General features: G+C 38.9%; 1 protein-coding gene across 6 annotated transcripts in view; it reads right to left on the reverse strand.

Annotated features, from left to right (window-relative positions):
* Window positions 1-18,890, reverse strand: part of macrod2 (mono-ADP ribosylhydrolase 2) — a 274,895-nt gene that overhangs the window by 155,644 nt on the left and 100,361 nt on the right. The window lies entirely within an intron of this gene.

The raw sequence follows: 18,890 nt of genomic DNA on the forward strand, positions 1-18,890 counted from the left end.
CACAGCCCATTTCCCCACTTAACCATCGAAGCAGCACAAAGGCAGGGATGGAGAAGGTGCAAATTATCAAGTACATGTAGTGCAGTGAGAAAGTGATGAGAAAAAGCAGCTATCTCACACTTTAATAAGTTCCTATTTGCAGAACGAGGTATTCTCTTTTGACTAAACAATGTAGGCTAAGTCTGTGTGAATAATGAATAATTCAGGTTGGAGGTAAGGGGGATCAGTTCTTTGCATACAGCGGGAGATTAGCCACTGGTGTCCCCCCCTGACAGATGGAGGCCTTTGAGCCTGATGTAACACAGGCCCAACAGAATATCAGGTGTCACCTCATTATACACTTCATAGACTTTTTCAAACTTTTATTATCTGATCCCAGAACCGCTTGCTTGTATTGAATTACGACATGAGTCTATCAAGTATGTGCCTCAGTTGTCTTTAATTATTTTTGTTTAATAAATCATCCTCTCTTAGGAAAAAAATGTTTGAAAGGCATCTTGATAAATAATTCTGGAATTGTTTTTAAGAGTTTTAAAACTCCGCTCTGCTACCACAGCTAGACTAAGTTTTGTACATGGGCAACCAAAAGCAGTGGTGGAATTTACTCAGTATGGCAAGAAAAGGGGACTTTATTCAAACAAAAGTGACGTTAATGCTGTTTTTATGTGGTAGTCTGTCAGATCACGGACAACCGGAACCAATTATTAAGTCATATTTTCTTCTTTGCTCCAAAGCAATAACTTTTTATAAGAAATGTACTCGATAGTATATGCTTATGTTGAAAAGTGGATAAATGGTCTCGAATGACCTACTCTGCATAATGGTAACACATTTTTAACTATCACAAGTATGTGGTATCAAAAAGGAGTGTCCAATTAAAACAACGATGAATTGGTGAAAGGATGAAATGAGTGTAATATTTGTTCCCCCATGCATTGTGTACAATTCTATTGAGAAATCCAACTGGAAAAAAATTGGTTACTTGAATTGTTATAGTTGGAGAACACATCGTTCTAAAAACACAACCCTTTGAAACACAATTAAGTGCAATCCATGGCCAGACAACCCTGATGCACTCTGAAGTGCATATATCTTATCTCGGCATTAATCAGACCACAGCATAAAAGCAACAGAAACCCTTTAAAGAGCCTTATCTTTTGGTTAATGAAAGATATGGTTGGAAAAAGACAAGTACCACGTAATCCATCAACAAGAAATCCACAGTCCCCGGCCTGAACCTGTCGGTAAACTGTACATGACCCCAGAAGGATGACAGCGGGTAAGTTGAGAACAATATTGCCGCTGTGTTTACCTGCTTGTCTTTCACAGCCGAGTCAAGCTGTGAGTTGCCACCGGCAGCCTTCCTGACAAAGGCCCTGCGGGGTGAGTAGCGGGGGCTGGTGTTTTGGGGCTGAGCGATGGACGCCCTATCCATCACGGTGGGCCTTACTGTTGGGCTTAGGGGCCGACATGAGGTGGTGAGGGAGAGCTGGTCAGTGAGGAGTCAGCAACTCTTTGACTACTCTAGATCCATCATCTAGATGAGAGCAGCACTGAATCTTTCCATGTGTTGACAGCCAGCAGAATGGCTTCCTCCACTATGGGCAAAGAACAATGTGCTGACCAGGAGGAAGAAAAAAAAAAAAAGGTTCTGAGTGACATGGCCAGAGGTTTATAATTTAGATGATTTGGTATTATCAAGCCTGCAACCCTCAAGCGGATAAGCAGTTTGGATGATGGTATAATCAACATTTTCACTATTACAAATCTGAATCAGGGAGGACAAATCAGCATATGAATGAGATATGAGGTTTTGATTTCAGAATATAAAAATGGTCCTGATAATTTCATTAAACATCTGTAGCCATTAACCAATACATGGAAAAGAGATAAACACTTCTTACTGGGAGATAACCAAAACTACCATCTATACTAGAGAGCTGGGGGATATGAAGATAAATAATAAAAACATAATGTCTCACTATGTTATCCGGAATAACATTTATGATACCATTGACTTCGTACCTGCATTTTACTTCAATAACAGATACGGGAACACAGAATGGTCATGACCATTTCTACACTCTTGAGAAATATAAATAAGAACGTGTAAGTTAATTTCCATGCTACCATATCAAAGGCATTTCCTGTCCAGTGAAAGTTATTCTGGGAGCTGGATATCTCTGAGGGGGATTAACGTGGCTTTGGGAATTACAAATAACTGCAGGGCCAAGAGCAGCCCAACATACAGTACTTATCAAATCAGCTTTGCCGTTTAATGCATCAGTGATATTGAAAAGTAAGCTGTCATCAAAGCATCCAAATTCTATAGGATATTTCTTTTCTTTGTCAGGTGCCTTGCAGGACAAAAACGTTTTTTGCTTCATGCAACAACTTGAAGACCAGTGATGACAACAGAATGGATGCTTTGAATAAGCATCAACTGACTGCCAGAGAAAATACCCAATAATTCATATTCTCCAAGTAAATTTTAATTGAATGTGTTTCTGTAATGCAACCTAAAATAATTTGTTTGAGATAAAAGAACCAGGAAAGTGATTAACAAGTAAAAACAAAATGAACTTAGTACAACTAGTGTTTCTGTTCATGTACGTCCAGGCGGTAATAAATTCAAACAAATGACTGATGCAAATGATGTATTTAGCCAACATCAGTCGAGTTATGCTCAGAGGGATTTGTTTGATGTCAGATTTTGTTTGCCTGCAGTATCGATGGCTGCACCGACAACCTCAACAAATACCGATACATTTGAAGAAGGCTGGTTATCAGCACCAATCTGGTATCGTCACTCCCCCGTAATGTTTTTCAATTTATGTTTGTGTTAGAACTATGCCATATGTAAGCCATGAGCCCTAACAGTGATGTGGGGAAGAACAGTAAGTGAAAAATGCCACATTACAGTGCATGTAACATATTTTAAAAATGGTTAATGTCATCATAAGCTGTATCACATATTGTGTGAGCCGATCAGAAAGTGCTATAGCTGCTGGTATATACACAGTAATACATTAAGGATCCTCCAGAGAATAAATTCACAAAAGAATCACTGCACGTTGACAAGCGGCAGATATGGAAGCCTGCAGCCATACAACTCATCCGAAGAGTAAAAGAGAGAAAGGGAGGGACAATGAAGAATGATTCTTTGTTATGCACGTGGCACAAGGAGATCTAGAATTCATGAACAGGGATTACCTTTTGCTCTGTCATTGTGGAATGATGGCAGCAGAAGTGCATTTTCATTTGTAAGTGCAGAGAAAAGGCAGGGAAAAGGGGGGGGGGGGGGGACCACGGGGGTGCAACACTTGTGTGTTATTGCAAGCGCAGATGATGCTTGTACACGGCACACTACGACTAAAATAAATCTTCCAAACAGCCAAAAACATGTCACAAAATTCTACCCCCCAAATCCATTGTAAATAATTTATGTAGTTACACATGCACAAGAAAAAGAGAATGAGATCAGATGGGAATATCAAAGTAATCCTACACTGTTCATTTCTCCATTTTTTTCTCACAAGACTAGACAGCACTCTTGCACAGTACTCGGACGTATAAAATCTGAATCATAGACAGACTGAGAGATGAGTTTAATTTGTTCTGCGAACACGCTTGAAACCCAAGGCAAGTCAGCTTTATAGCGCATTTCATACACAAGGAAATTCAATTTGCATTACATGGTTAAGAATAAAACACATGCCTGTGTTCCTATATTGTATGTCTACATGTGTTGATGCACCATTTGAGTTAAAATATGGCTTTACGCATTATAACTCTGCCAGCGATATGAAAGTCTTCTTCGTGTCAAACTTCAAACATACTTTTATGTAAGGGAGAATTGATTTATCTATTAACAGTGAGAGAAAGACAAAAAAGAATAGAGAAATAAATAAGGAAATCAGTGTTGATCATTTGCAAATTAGTCACATCACTGGTACTTTATATCTGAATTTGATGGCAATGCTTAGCGCTTACAGACTTGGCCTAACATTTGGCACCTCCACTGCAATATGCAAGAATTCATTCTCCATACTGAGAAATGGGTTTTCATTTCACAGGCGCATAATGTGCCATAAAATAAAAGGCTCCATTGGCAACACGAAAATGCACAGGCGAGTGGAAGGACACCATCGCCTCGAGGAAAATGCCCACACACCGACAAACTGGTCTAAAGTTAAGCCAAGTGTTTGATGTACCCAACGGCAGTCAAGGCTTACCTGTTTTATAAGGCATAATGTTGTGTTTGACTGTTAGACACACACACACACTTGTCGCCTGCCATGACATACCTGATGTAAGTTTGTGTGCACACATTTTTGGGCAGCAAAACATGGCCCCCTGGAAAGACCGAATGCCCACCACCCCCACCCACACCATAGATGAGCTCTGGTGCTGCCACTGTTGCTGCATTGATGCCAGTTGGTAGCCTGCCAGCGACATTTTACATTGTGTGTTAGTCTTAAGCTATGCAGTAATTTATCTGCTAATATTTTGTATTTTAATAAAATAATAATAATAATAATAATAATAATAATAATGGTATTAGTAGTAGAAGCAGAAATTATTTTTAATAAACTAATTCTCTTAGTTGATGTTTTGCTTGACAGTAAACTTCAACTGGGAGTGATACAAATCAGATTGAAGCCTCCTTTTTGAATAATTGCTCAGAACCTACCAAACAGCAGCAGGAGGTAAAATTATTTTAGTTGAGTACTGATTATCGTATAGCAATAATAGCACAAATTGGGTCCCTTGCATGTCAAAGCACCACTATTGTTCTTGAGGCCTCCACTTTATTTGGCAACCTATCTTACAATGTTTCACCCAATTAAATTAATCAAATTAATCAAATCTATCCTCAATATTGAATATATATTAATTACATTTTACATTTTAGAACAAGCTCTACTAAATAGTTGTTTTGTACTTTTACTATTAGGGCAAGTTCATGGATTTGTAAGCAACATCTGACAATAATACATCATGTCTTTGCAAAGGTCATGGGAGCACACTGTGTCACTACAGCACAATACAACCTTCATAAAACGGTGCCCACTCAAAATGTTCAGTGTATTATAATCTATGTACCTCCAAGCAATACATGTATTTACTTCAGAACATAAAAATGAATCATATTTAGGCCTTTTCACCATTATTATAGGACTGACCTAGATAAATACTACTCCTGTATTGTAATGTTAAAATATACGCCTTTGGAGAGATGTTTATTTTGAACATTTTTTACAATAAAAAAATACATTTAACCCTCTAACAAGTCACAGGGACACCCTGAACCGGTTGCCAGCCAATTGCAGGGCACACAGAGGCAAACAACCATTCGCACACACACTCACACTTACGGGGAATTCATTTGGAGTGCTCAATCGGCCCGCCAAGCATGTTTTCAGGATGTGCGAGGAAACCGGAGTTGCCGGGGAAACCCCACGCAAGCACGGGTATAACATGCAAACTCCACACAGGGAGGGCCAGAGGTGGAATCAAACCCGGAACCTCTGAATTGTGAGGCGGACGTGCTAACCATTACGACACCATGCCACCCCAAAACAAATCATGAGGCTTAATTATCGGATGTACTATTGAATTATTGGCAAACGCTAACACCAACACAAAGTCATACAAATAGAATCAATACAATTTTTGTCCTCTGAAATAAACTGTTTTCTTTCTCTTTTCTGTCCGTTTCTTTTTTAACAAATCAAAACAGAACCTGAGGGCGAGCCTGAAAATAAATGAGCTGGCCAGCTCGATTGAGCTGCAACCATGATATGTCGATAGTTCCAACATTATTTGCTGGTAAACATTTTTTTTTGTCCTAATCACAGCTGCTGCAGGCAACACTTTCCCTTTTTGTACCAAGGTGACCCAACTCAAACCACTTAATAATGGGACATGAAGCCTGGAAGAGGATGCTGCCAGGAGTAAAATGGCCTGTTACACTTCCTCAGTGCGAGGAAATAACGAGCGCAATTTTGCAAATAAATCTAGCAATACTGCTATTAATAACATGGGGAATCATCAATACACTTTCCCACAATGCATGTGTGTTATTGCTGACTTGCAACGAGCCTCTAAACAAATGAGCCGGCAGATGCAAACGGTTTTTCAATGTGGTGATTAGGAGTTGAGTGCATGTCATAAAACTTGACTTGACAACATAATTGATCAGCGCAAGAGGCATAATGAACGCTTTACACAAACTGAGCGAGGATTTCAAGGGGCTTTGGCATTCTAACTGATTAAGAACAATGATCATTTTCAATCACATCATTGTCTCCTATTTACGGATTGCCCCCGTAGCCATCTAGATTTCTCACATAACATCAACTCAGCCGACAAGCGATCTTTTTTTTTTAACTAACTACCAACTGGCAGAGGTCTTCACCAACTACAGTTATTTCACAAAACCATTCAGGTTTAATCACTTGCTCCAATTTTGCAGCAAATACTGAATGTAAAAAACAACTGTCATTTTACAGTCACCCACCTCCTTTATGCAATCTATGTGGGGCTTTAAGTTCTGGGAAGAAGAGAGTAGATTTTGTGTTTGTAAGCAACAAAACAAGCTACTCATCTGAATCTAATTTAAGTGATCTAGGCCTCCAGATCCCAATGCTGAGATTAAAGAACATAAAATGACAAATGTCATTAAATGGATGTCATCACCAAGGTGTCTTACGGGTTTATCCACAATTATACAAGCACTAACTGACACAAATTGCATGGCAATCGGCAAACTTTACTACCCCGAAAAGGATGCATGTTGAGAGACAGTAATGAAAGTGTCTTGTTTGCAAGTCCAATCAAAACCTCATCAATCAGCTTATATAAAAAAAAAAAAAAAAGCACAGAGGCTGTGTCATTTTTGTGAGCGAGGCAAAATGAAGATAGCTTGGAACTAAATTTGGTACGTGTAATCAAAAATTGACTGGCTGCCTAGATCAAGAGAACGCCATTGAACAACAGTGTTTGAAAAGGCTAGAAGAAAAAAAAAATCTCACACAATATTGTGAGCGATCTTTTTAGCTTGTGAGAGAAAATATAGTATCGCTGGGGTAACAATGGTCCCTATACTTTGATTAACGTCCCCCTGTCCGTCTGTCCCTCTGTCCGTCCATCATCCATCCATCCATTTTCTGACCTACTTAGTATGCTCAGACATGATTAAAATATTCTGATTTGTGGGACTGCAGTTATCCTGAAATGAAGCATACATTTTTTAGCGAAACATTTCCTCAACTGATCACCTTCAATTCAACCTTTACTCATATGTGTTGCTTTTAGACTTAACGATACACTACAATGTTAGTAATAAAAGGTACCTGGTAGGCATTAACGGTTTATTGTAAGAAAATAGCAAACATATTAATAAACTGCATTTGAAGCACAAGATACATTTAAATTGATATCAAACTGGAGGATGGGGTGGCAGGTGGTAACTGCCTAGAGAGAGATACGGTCAGTGGCATGAAAATACACACTTGGTCTCGAGAGACAACAACACAACTGTTCACAACATCCTACAATCTCAAATAAACACCTCTCTAGGGGAACCTCCCGCCCAACTTACTACATTCAGTGCGCCTCCACCCACTGTTATTATTCACTGCTCATTATCACTGCTCTGATTAATACGAGCAATTGCCGGGTCCCCTGGCATTAAAGGGAGAATGGGATTGCTGTGTGTTTTAGTTATAAACAGTCAAAGTGCTGTTTAGAATACAAAAGAGGTGTTAATATTTGCACTCGAGACTCTTGAACAAAGGCAAGGATTTCTGGCAGACATTACGACCGCATTTTAAGGGCCACACCTGTCAGGTGTATGACCTTCAGAAATGGGAAAGTGGTCACCACCACAGACTTTCATAGATTTGTGAGACAAATAGGAATGTTGGATGCATAGAAAAAGAATAACTACAGCATTTACATTTCCTTTTGTGTATCTATCAAAAGAAACTCCCACAGTGTGTTTTATGCGTCACGTATTATGTTTAGACGAAAACCAGCATGTGTTATCAAGAGGATGCGGAATAAAGTGAACTAAAGGTCAAGAGAAATGCCATTTAAAGCATAACTAAAACAGGCAATTCTATTTGTCGTCCAACCTATGAAAGGCTCATGCTTTCCTCAAAATTGGTCTCATGACTTAACATCAAAAGAAACAAGAAAGCATTTGAATTACTATTCTTAAAGGCATTTCCACATCGTCAGAAAAAAAAAAAAAAGCGAGCGAGCGAAGTCACCTTCAAAGAATTGCCCCAGTGACAAGGAATTAGAAAGCTAAAATAGTTTCTCGGGGAAGAGGCAGCGATTCTATTATTCTTTAAAATGCAACGCAATGGCTTTTATGAGGGTGTGGAAAAGCCATTTGAGCAGCAGGTCAGAGAAGTGAGAGGCTTGGCCCTGAGCACATTGTGTCTTATCCCTCTCCATTTCCACCTTGTCCCTGAATAATGGGTAGACCTCGCTATTGCCGCCGCAGGCTGATGGCTTCTTACGCCACAGACATCAACATAGTAATACCTCTGTGGATAATCTGCCTCTTTAACCAGCACCATGCATTCATTCCAACGGCGTCCAAAAATCACAAGAAGCTATCCACCTGGGATTGCTGATCAAAAACAAAGACGTTTCACTCTGACCTAGCTAATATTGTACATTTTTAGCAATTATTTCTTTATACTTCCTATGCTGCTAATGCTGAGTCTGACAAGTAGGACTCCACTTCTATCTATGCAAATGAAAACATTTGACTTTAATAATCACGACAACACATAAACAGTATATAAATAATAGATAGACTATGAGGGAAATGAAGATCATGTGGAGCAGCTTGGTTCATTGTAGGAAAGGTATTAGATGTATTTATATCTTGACGTACATAGTTTGAATTCCGTTTAGATTTCAAATTCAATATATACATATATTCATTCAACTGTCAAAACAATAAGATGACACAGAAGTGAAAAAAATCATCTGATTTTAAAATTATGCAAAACATGAACTATGACAGCATTCATATTTCAATGGCTTACGTTTATGTGATACTTTTCTCAAAATACTACAATTTGTCTGATTGGATTAAGTATTGAAGTCTAGAAATCTGTGTTTGATAGCATGATTATTTAGTCTCTTTGTTGATGTTCAATTTGTGGACTCGCATTAAATAATGAAGAAACTATTATCAATAATTAAACTGAGAGAGGCTGACAAAATGTTATGCATTTGAGAATATTTCTGAATGGCTTCTGATACAAAACAAATAATGCTGTGTAAAAATGCAAAGCCAAAATAAAAAGTAGATCCTTCACAAATGTATATTGGGCTACAATCAGATTGAAGCCTGAACAAATATGCATTATAAAAACAAAAGCCTCAAAATCTTCTTGCATTACATATCATTTGATATCCATCTTGAAATATACTGTGAATGTACTTCCTCACCATGTTTGTTCCAAAACCACATGATGGCACATCCATAAATATGATGATTAATTGATTTCTGTGGGTAAGAGGGAAGCTAGAACTGAAAAAGAATATCCAATGACAGAGATTTGACACTTCATGCTGCAGATGTTCAACAATATACTAATATCAGGCAAGTACAACCACAAAAGCCCACCCATTAGAGCCTTCTAATGACAACCTTTTAAAGCCTCTTCAGACAGTTCTGACTTATGACTTATTGTGTAACCACACTATAGAAGTCAATTTGAGTCAATTTCCATTGAAAGAATTGTTTGAAACTCAAAGTGAACCTTACTTTGTTTATGAACTACATCTCAGCAACCTTAATTAACATATTGTGAGCAGATGGGAAGTAAAAATCATACTTGCATTCAAATTTATTTTGTTCAAATAAATTATGCTTGTAGGTCAAAAAACAGATACCAAACTAAATTAGACAATGAATGATGATACATTTAATGAACATAATCACTATGATGCTCTGATGACATTTTAACTTGCTTCCCAATGTCGCAAGCTGAGAAAAACAATGTACTTGTCATAGGAATAAATCATAATGCATTGCTGGTGATAAAGCTGTTCTATGAAAGTGTTTTATGAAATTGTTTTTGTAAAATGTTTTTATGTTATCAATTTATAAAGGGGAAAAAAAAACAAGACAATTGTCACTGGGCAGTAACATTAAGAAAAGTGGCGGGAAATTTTCAAATAAATAAAATGATACTACTTATGGAATGTATGTCAAATTGAAGTCTAGGGATGACTTAAATTGCTAAGCCATTTTTGAGTTGAGAACAAAATGCACGTAATAAAGAAGGAAATTTGAAATGATGGAACAGCAATGATAGACAGAACCTTAGCTTGGAGTACCATTAGCCATTCCTTGCAGACAATTTGAGGTTCTTTCGGCTCACCAGGATGAGAGAGGTGACAGAATCCGGGGAATAGAAGTCCAGGATTGATAATGACCACTTGAATTTAAGGATATAAAAACTGCTCATTATCGTTTTTCCTTTTTTTAGATGTTACTGCTGCCTCACAAGGCCACCACTTGCCACAGCTGCCACCTTCATTCGGCATGGAGTCAGGGCATGGCTGCTTGGCTGGTAAATTGGACAAAAATGGCACTCTAATGAGCTACTGCAAAAAAAAAAAAAAAAAAAAAGAACACTGACAAAAGACGGAAAAAAATATTTTGAGTGAGAAATGAAGTCACAGGGGGGGCAAATAACAATTTCCTTGGCCAGATTCAATTCAGGCTTCCCAGGTAAACGTCATGTTTTTGAGTTCTCTACTTTTTCTACTTTGTATATATCTGTCAGAGTCATCAGGTTGCAGAACAAGTAAGTGGCTGAAGTGAGGCTAAAGAATACGAAGCTCTTGTTCTGACGTTGAATCCCCCCAAAAGCCACGGTATCACATGAGGGCTGGGAACGGGGCTCCGGGAACCGTAGTGAGTATTGCGCGGCTGAATAAGTGTCACCTTGCGGGATGAGATTCTTTTCATCAAGTCTCCCCATCTTACCATGACCCTTGCCATCTGCGAAACAGATGATACTAATGAGGGACAGCTCCTTGCTCCCACTAGCAATCATGCACACTGCTTCCATTGTATTACACTGTCCCTGCTGGCTTAAGAGTCAAAGACACCGCTCATTACGCAAACAAAAACAAACACTGACAGACATCGACACAGTGGAACGAGCTGACACAATAAAGTGCTTACATGTTTATTCATGAAGAACAAAGTGTAAAAAAGTTTTAGCTTTTAACGAGTCATAAGTTAGTGCACAATAAGTGGTTGACCTTTCAGCTTCGACGCTGTACCGAAATAATGAGAAAAAAAACGACAGTGATGTTAATATTTGGTGGAGGGGAAGGGGGTGAGAGGGTGGGGACGCATCGCTTTGCCTTGCAAGATTTGAAAGGGAGCAACCTTCATAAGACACAGGGTCAGACGGGGTTAATTACTCTGCAGAAGCCCCTCAAATTTCTGCCCAAGGATATTAATGAAGTGATCCAAAAGAAAGCAGCTGCTCACCTATCAACAGCCCCCCCCCCCCGACCCCTACCCCACCCATCGCACCCCACTGACTTTTCTTAACCCAACAACTAACCACAACCCTCAATCCCTCTACCCCCCACTGCTGTGAGACTCTACTGGTTTGGGAAGCACTGTGCCAGGGAAGAAGCAGATTCGACTCCCCCCTGAGAGCATGACAGCACCCGAATTGACGGCCGCAGATTGGGAGGCGGAGGTTGCACAAAATGGTGGGGTGTGCATATGTCCCTGTGATGCTATGCTAAGAGTCACTTTTCTTTTTTCCCTACATCAACCAAAAATGTTCACAAGAATGAGAACAAAGGCTTAAAAAAAAATACACTTTTTGTATTTGCCCCCGTTGATTGTTTGGGATGTAACAAATTACCTTATGTTACATATAATTAATTACTGTAAAGTATATGAATTATTGCACGTAAAAAAATAAAAAATAATCAAATAAACGCAAACCTTTCAAACAGGTTTTGACAAACGCAAACATCTCATTGTTCTTGCCCACTCTCAAAAATCCACATCAAAGACGACTTGAACTGAATAAGACTAAATTCATTTTTGAAGTGTTATTTTTTCATTAACTCCTTGTTTGCAGTTACTCAACTGCGGGGGAGACGAGGTGTAAAGTGTTTGAGTGTTGTCTTTATAACAACAATAATGCGTAGAGGTAAAACTACATTATATTTTTCCACAAATCAATATTCATTACTGATTACATTATATACCACTGCATGTCAACTAAACAAATAAAATAACTATTCTGTAGAAAACACCCTCCAACATTATTGATGCACACAACACTAAAAAAAAATGAGCAGAGCGGTCATTGGGATTCTAATGACATACAAGAGCATCATCATAAAAGATCATCTTCATTACAAAATGAACTCATTCAGAAAATCCGCTGGGATTTTTTTTTCCATGATTGTCAAATTTTCCAGAAAGGATTTTGTAGCAGTTCCTCTATATTACCTGTCAACTTGAATGATCAATCGTATGGATGATGTCTTTCCTTTCTGCCATTGAAACAAATGTCCTTGAATGAGGTGCAGGAGGTTAAATATTCCCTGTGTGGAAATTTCCCCTACAGGCAGAGGCATCATTTAGCTTGCACAGGTTGAGGTCTTCAGAGACCCGTTTAGCAGAGTGAAATCTCTTTCCAGTCTACACGCTGAGATTTATTTCGCACAATTCTACTGCTGAAGACCAGTATACCAGTGTGACAGCACATATAAGAAACCGTGGGTGACTTGTAATGAGAGGTCACTATAAAGAATACAGCACGAGTCACAAGCTGGAATCAATAAATCCATCACAACCACTATGATAAAAGTTAAAAAAATAAAATAAAAAAAAATAGCAGTGGAAATGGGAGATTTTTCTCTCAATGCAGAAACTGTTTATACGGTTGAGGGCTTATGCAGACTCAATGGAACATGTTAGGTAAATTGACCTAAAAATACATTTTTGAAATTTTTCCCTGAGTTGAGGTTAGATAGTGGTATCCAGCAAAGACATTACAGCACTGCCATGCACCGTGTCCCTATTATTCCTTTGTGTCAGAAATATGACCTCTTCTTTGTTTCATCTTCACACATCTTATAAGTGAGCAGTCACACTTGAAGCATTCCCTCGTGACCGTTCTTCACCTTTTCTCTGTGCGTGTACAGTCTTATGATTAAAGCAGTGGTTTGGTCAGTGAAGTCATTCAGCTCATGAGGAAGTCAGGTTGTGGCTGCTTGTATTTGTTTGGATCATAATAACGTAGTGACGATGACAAAGGTTTTCTTTTGTGCGATTGTAATGTTTTATAGATCGATATCTATGGTATCAAATATCCAAAAATGGTACTGCAAAAATGATAGGAATATGCATGTCAGGCCACTAGTTAGCAATGTCTCGAGTTGAAAGGATTTCTGTTGATTATTGTGTTAGAATATACGTGGGCTCCTAATCTGAGGCATATATTGCAAGTTATTAGATGACACAGTAATATTTTGTTAGTGATGCACTTGTATCCCTATCATATTTATTTTCACAAATGTCTATTTGAAGATTTTTCCTACATATTTTCTGATTAAATTGATCCATTTAAACCAGTCATATAAATGGGCTGTAAGATTGAGGAGAACATTGACTATGTTGTCTATCAGACGATAACAAATACGAGGTGTGAAATCAGCTTAGCTGTTGATGACACACACACGGACACAGGAGGACATTGTGCTCACCTTTACACTTGGTGATAGCATCACAATCTACTGTCTTGGGCAGCACTTGCTTTGGCCCTCCTTATCTACCTTGCTGTCAATACAGACAACCCCGGGCTCCACTGGGGGCATGAGGTGGTATTGACATTCAGCTCAAACTCACAGCTCTGAGTGGAGTCCAGGGTGTTTCACATGAATTATGCATGCCTTGACGCCATGGTGCAGTGCAACACTAGTGCCATCATAATTGAAACAATTGAAAAGACAATACCAGATGGGTCAATAATTAGACAGCAGGAGGAAGAAACTTGATCCGGACGCTCCCCTGCTTGCCCTGCCAACCCAACCGCCCAACACAGGGAGGGGACCTTTACCGACACGTCTCAATTCCCTGCAGTGCACAGCTAAGTGCTGCATGACTTGTCGAATTGTGTGGTAATGTTGGAGGGTATGTGGTTATATTTGGAGGTATAGGACAACTGTTAGAGGAATGTCTCACACGACATTGCACTTCAATTTGTTGTTTCTCACCTAAAAGAAATCTGCAAATTCAGCTCTTTTAAGCACTTCTTATTGCGATTGGATGAGAAATCAAATGTGTTCCATGTGTCATATATTGTTCGCATCACAGATTACATATCTGAGAATTGTTATCTACAGGGCTACAAAAAAATAGTGCCAGGTGACTGATCTTTCCCCTCCAGCATTGCACTTTCATAAATCCATAGTGACGGCTCCCAGCAGATCCATTACACTCCCCGGTTTCTGGCCAGTGCAATGACTCAAGAATATCACCATAAAAACTGTAAGCCACAAAAGCGTTTATCCATTGGCATTACCTTTCAAGCAACCTGAGGAAACAGAAGCAACATGACAGTGTGAAAAACCCTCAGGCTAGCATGTGTCATAAAAATTAGGAGGACATGACTCCATTCGGTGCTGCCAAGACTTGTAGACATGAGGAAACCATCGGTTAGCATACTGTACCGTATCAATCACATTGAATAGATAAAGCTTAAAAAAGATCTGTTATGCAATTACACCAATTAGTGTGTGGGTATATTCAAACGGCGCAAGGGCCGACAATTCTACAGTAATTTACGAATGTTGAAAACTACTGATGGTATGCTGGAACTATTCTGAGGTGTTTGGAATAATGGTGTTTTTGTAAATAAAGTTTGAACTTAAGGTAAATCTAGACTGAAAGTATACAAACTTGAAGTCGCACAGGACTACCATAATTTTCGAACTATAAACTACTTTTTATACAAGTCGGTTTATCTATGGATTTTTTATGATTTTTATTATATTGTAAGAGGATTTGTTTTGGTAATACAGATAATAGAAATGAGAACATTTCATTTAAAACACCTGCGGCTTATACCTTGTATATAAACAAAACAATATTTTCCCTTAATTTTAATTGGTGCATCTTGTATTCAGGTGTGGTTAACCGTCCAGAAATTAAGGTAATAAATCATGTCTATGTATTTATATCAAGTTGTATAAAAGCGGAGAACTTTGTCAAGCCCATGACATGATAAAAAACAAACGTGTTCTTTCTTTAACTGGTCTTTTTGCACTGAGGTGGTATCCCTAAAAACACACACAGGCTCTTTTGCATTGCTACCCTTCTCCATTAGGGTTTATGGCAAACCATATGCCGTTTAATGGGAAGGTTAATGTTATTTTTTACGGACCACAGCAGGAGCCTAAACCCACAACATTAAAAACCTGCAATTGCAACGTGTGATACAAACATAGGACACAGGAAAAAAAAAAATATATATATATATATCTATATATATATATATATAGATATAGATATAGATATAGATATATATATAGATATATATAGATATATGCGCACACGCACGCACGCACGCACGCACGCACGCACGCACATTTACAATCCTAAAAGCCTAATGAACAGAAGAAGCATAACAATTTGGTAGAGAAAATCAAAGACAAGGCAACGGTTTAGGCGGGCGGTAGTCTTGCATAATTAGCTGTGAAAATGGCACTACAGGAGACTGTTATTCAGCGTGGTTAATTAGTTTTTTTTTATCCCAAGCCTTGGATGAGGGGTAAACAAAGCCACAAGATTCAAACTTTTCTTTCTTGTGACAACGGCACTGTCAAGTGAGCCATAAACTGTGCACTGCCGTCCCTGAGAATTAAGTGGTAGTGTTCTCCCTGGGTCTCGGTTACATTATCAAGAAGCCTGAGGCCTTGTGGGTATTCATGTTAAGTGCCTCTAGTAAATTATATAGTCTGTCCTTACAGGGGAGGAACTACTAGAGGACACTGTAGGACATTCAAAAACATGGTGACAGATTTTAAACGAAATTTATTAAAGTCAACTTTCATTTAGTTGTGTTTGCTTATCATGGGGGAGTGTTTTTTTCCACATATATTTTTATTTGACATCTTGTTCGAATCAATTCTTGCTTTCTAAACAGCTTGGTTGTCACTGGTGTTCATAGTTTTGGCTAGACAGCAACGCAATTTATTTGAAGGCTGCACTCAGCGAGGCGAACAACTCTGACTGAAGGTGGGAGACAGTCTCAAGATCACAAAGACTTTGGTCACTGGAATACTTAGCTAGAATTGCTCCTAATCGCTACCCCCAAATTACTCGACGTTAGATTGCTCGCTAACAAAAGCATAGTGACTAACTTGGCAGCACTGGTCAGCATGTATGTAATACATAAATGTCGCCATTTGACTTTAGGCTCTATTTTCTTGTCATAGTGTAAACAAGTGAGTACAATGTAACATGGAGTCCTGACCGACCTTATGAACCATGAGTAGTTCTAAATAATCATAATCAGCCAGAGTATTGTCGATTAAACACTCTCTCAAAACAGTGTGGGAGTCGTGCATAAGGTTGTCATTGTGCTGTTTGTCCACCAAATGAAGCTCTGTGTTCTCAATCCAATTAGCATTTTTTTCCTAAAACAGTGACGATTGGCCCAGTTTCAGCTTAAATTTCTCTACATCATATATTTAAAATGGAACATCTGTCAAAGATGATTTTCTTGAAGGTATCACTTAACGGGATAGAGTAGGAGAAACGTGTTTCAATGTTAAGGATCGGCATGCATAAATAATGTCACTTCACTCATGTTTATATCTCGTATCCATTTATGACCTAAATATAAATACAAAAAAAGAGGAAAGGGGGGAAAAACCCAAAAAAGGGGATGAGCCACCCATTATTGTCGGTATACAGCGAGTAGTAAATTCCCTGTGCTACTGAAAACAAAACTAAACTAAAAATATTGTAACTGGACAATTGGAATTGTTTGATGGGAAGACATGATTGCATTAACGCTACTGCCACTTTCCACTTCAAACCTGACCTTTTAGTAGACACTTCATCTGCCACCCACACGCTACCATTCTGATGCATCACTGTCAGTGTGAGGCTCAGGCACCTTTACTGACGCCCAACGACCTACCTCCGCCCAACACCAGCACCTTTCCGCCCAATTTCAGCCTAATAACCAGGCTGCCACACAGACTGTTGCTGCCCCTGCACCCCATTACTCCAAAGACCACTCAACTACTATTTCCATCATTTTTTTTCAGGGTAAGATCGCTTCACTACTTTCTTTCTGCTAATGTTTACCCGATCAGTCAAAATGACCCCCCACCCATCTCGTTTGCTGGTGATGAATGACCGTTGGCTGTCTCACTGACAGCTCGGCAGCTGACGCTACACAATTACAGTATCACCATTTAGGTAAAATTACCAAATTACTCCAGTCCTCAAGAGGCCTGAAGAACTGACAGGCCGACCAACAAAAGAAACAAATATCTGAAAAGGAGAGCAACAAGCCTTGCCTCTGCATGTGAACAGTGAAATTGAGTTTGCTCTGTTTCTTGAGAGGGGAGCCATGCATTTCAACCGATGAGCCAGAGGGAGAGTGGATTAGTCTGGCAGACAAAAAGAAAAAACACATTTTCTCCCTCATAAATAATGCTTAAAAACATCTGGCCTTTCCTTGATATGCAATCTTCCTTGTCATGCTTCCTTGTGTCAGTCGTAAATTTACGTTTCAATCCAAGAATAATGATGAGGAAATCATAATATGATATGCTTATGGAAGGATTTTACGTTGATTTCGGGGGTAGGGGATTTCATGTCTTCATTTTATATTCTCTTTAAATGAAAAAGTAAGCTGCTAATATGTAATATTCTGGTCACACTTCACCTTCTATTTGCACCTACCGATATGCATTTCTTAATACTTGATCAGTGACAGATAAATTCGAGAAATGCACAAGACTATAAGTCAGAGCTGGAGGTTAAGTGGCATGCACATGAAGGGACATTTATGACGCGAGTGCTGAAACTGAGCAGTAACGTGCCTTTGCTCTGTGTGTTTTTTTCTCTCACGGCCACCGTGGTTGATTTAAACAAAAGAAACGCATTTTTGAGCCTGCCATGATGCTAAAATGAACTGCAATGTGTTGTGTCTTAAAATGTGTTGTGAAACAGTCAATTCCGTTGTAGTGATCATTTCATTTGTGGTTAATAGTGCTCAGTAAATATTGCTTTAAGATCATTACCCATGTTTTCCCTTTCAGAACTAGTTGAGATCTTTGCGTCAAAAAAAGACCATTAGGTCTACTCGTCTTTTTATGGCACTGAAGCAAGACGAAATAAGTATGTTTGTCAAAATTGATGAAAAATTACAACTTTCTGATGGAAAAGCATCTATAGTGGAAATTATACTGGTATGCGCTTGAACATTAAGGTCAGAATGAAATCAAAATAGTAACATTTTAAACAAAGCAGCCTTTGTTGTTGTGGAAGTGTATGATGAAGCAGACTATGCTTTCATTAATGGTGAAAAGGTTTGCCTTGGCTGTCTGTGTTTGCCGAGTGGATGGATGGCTCAGACAGGCTGCTTTTCCGGAGTAAATAAGGCCCGGGAAAACATTACTCACACTATCAGGGAGCAAAACTTATCAGCGGTGGATGATTATTAGCACAGGTGCACTTACAGTAAACACCAGAGCTCCAGTTTGTGCTGAAAGGGAACATGAGATAAAGAAGCTGCGAACTGAGCCAAGGTGCCTCTCCCAAAGGAGTTTTGTCTGCATTCCTA

The sequence above is a fragment of the Syngnathus acus genome, chromosome 15 (assembly GCF_901709675.1).
Source record: "Syngnathus acus chromosome 15, fSynAcu1.2, whole genome shotgun sequence".
NCBI classification, from domain to species: Eukaryota; Metazoa; Chordata; class Actinopteri; order Syngnathiformes; family Syngnathidae; genus Syngnathus; species Syngnathus acus.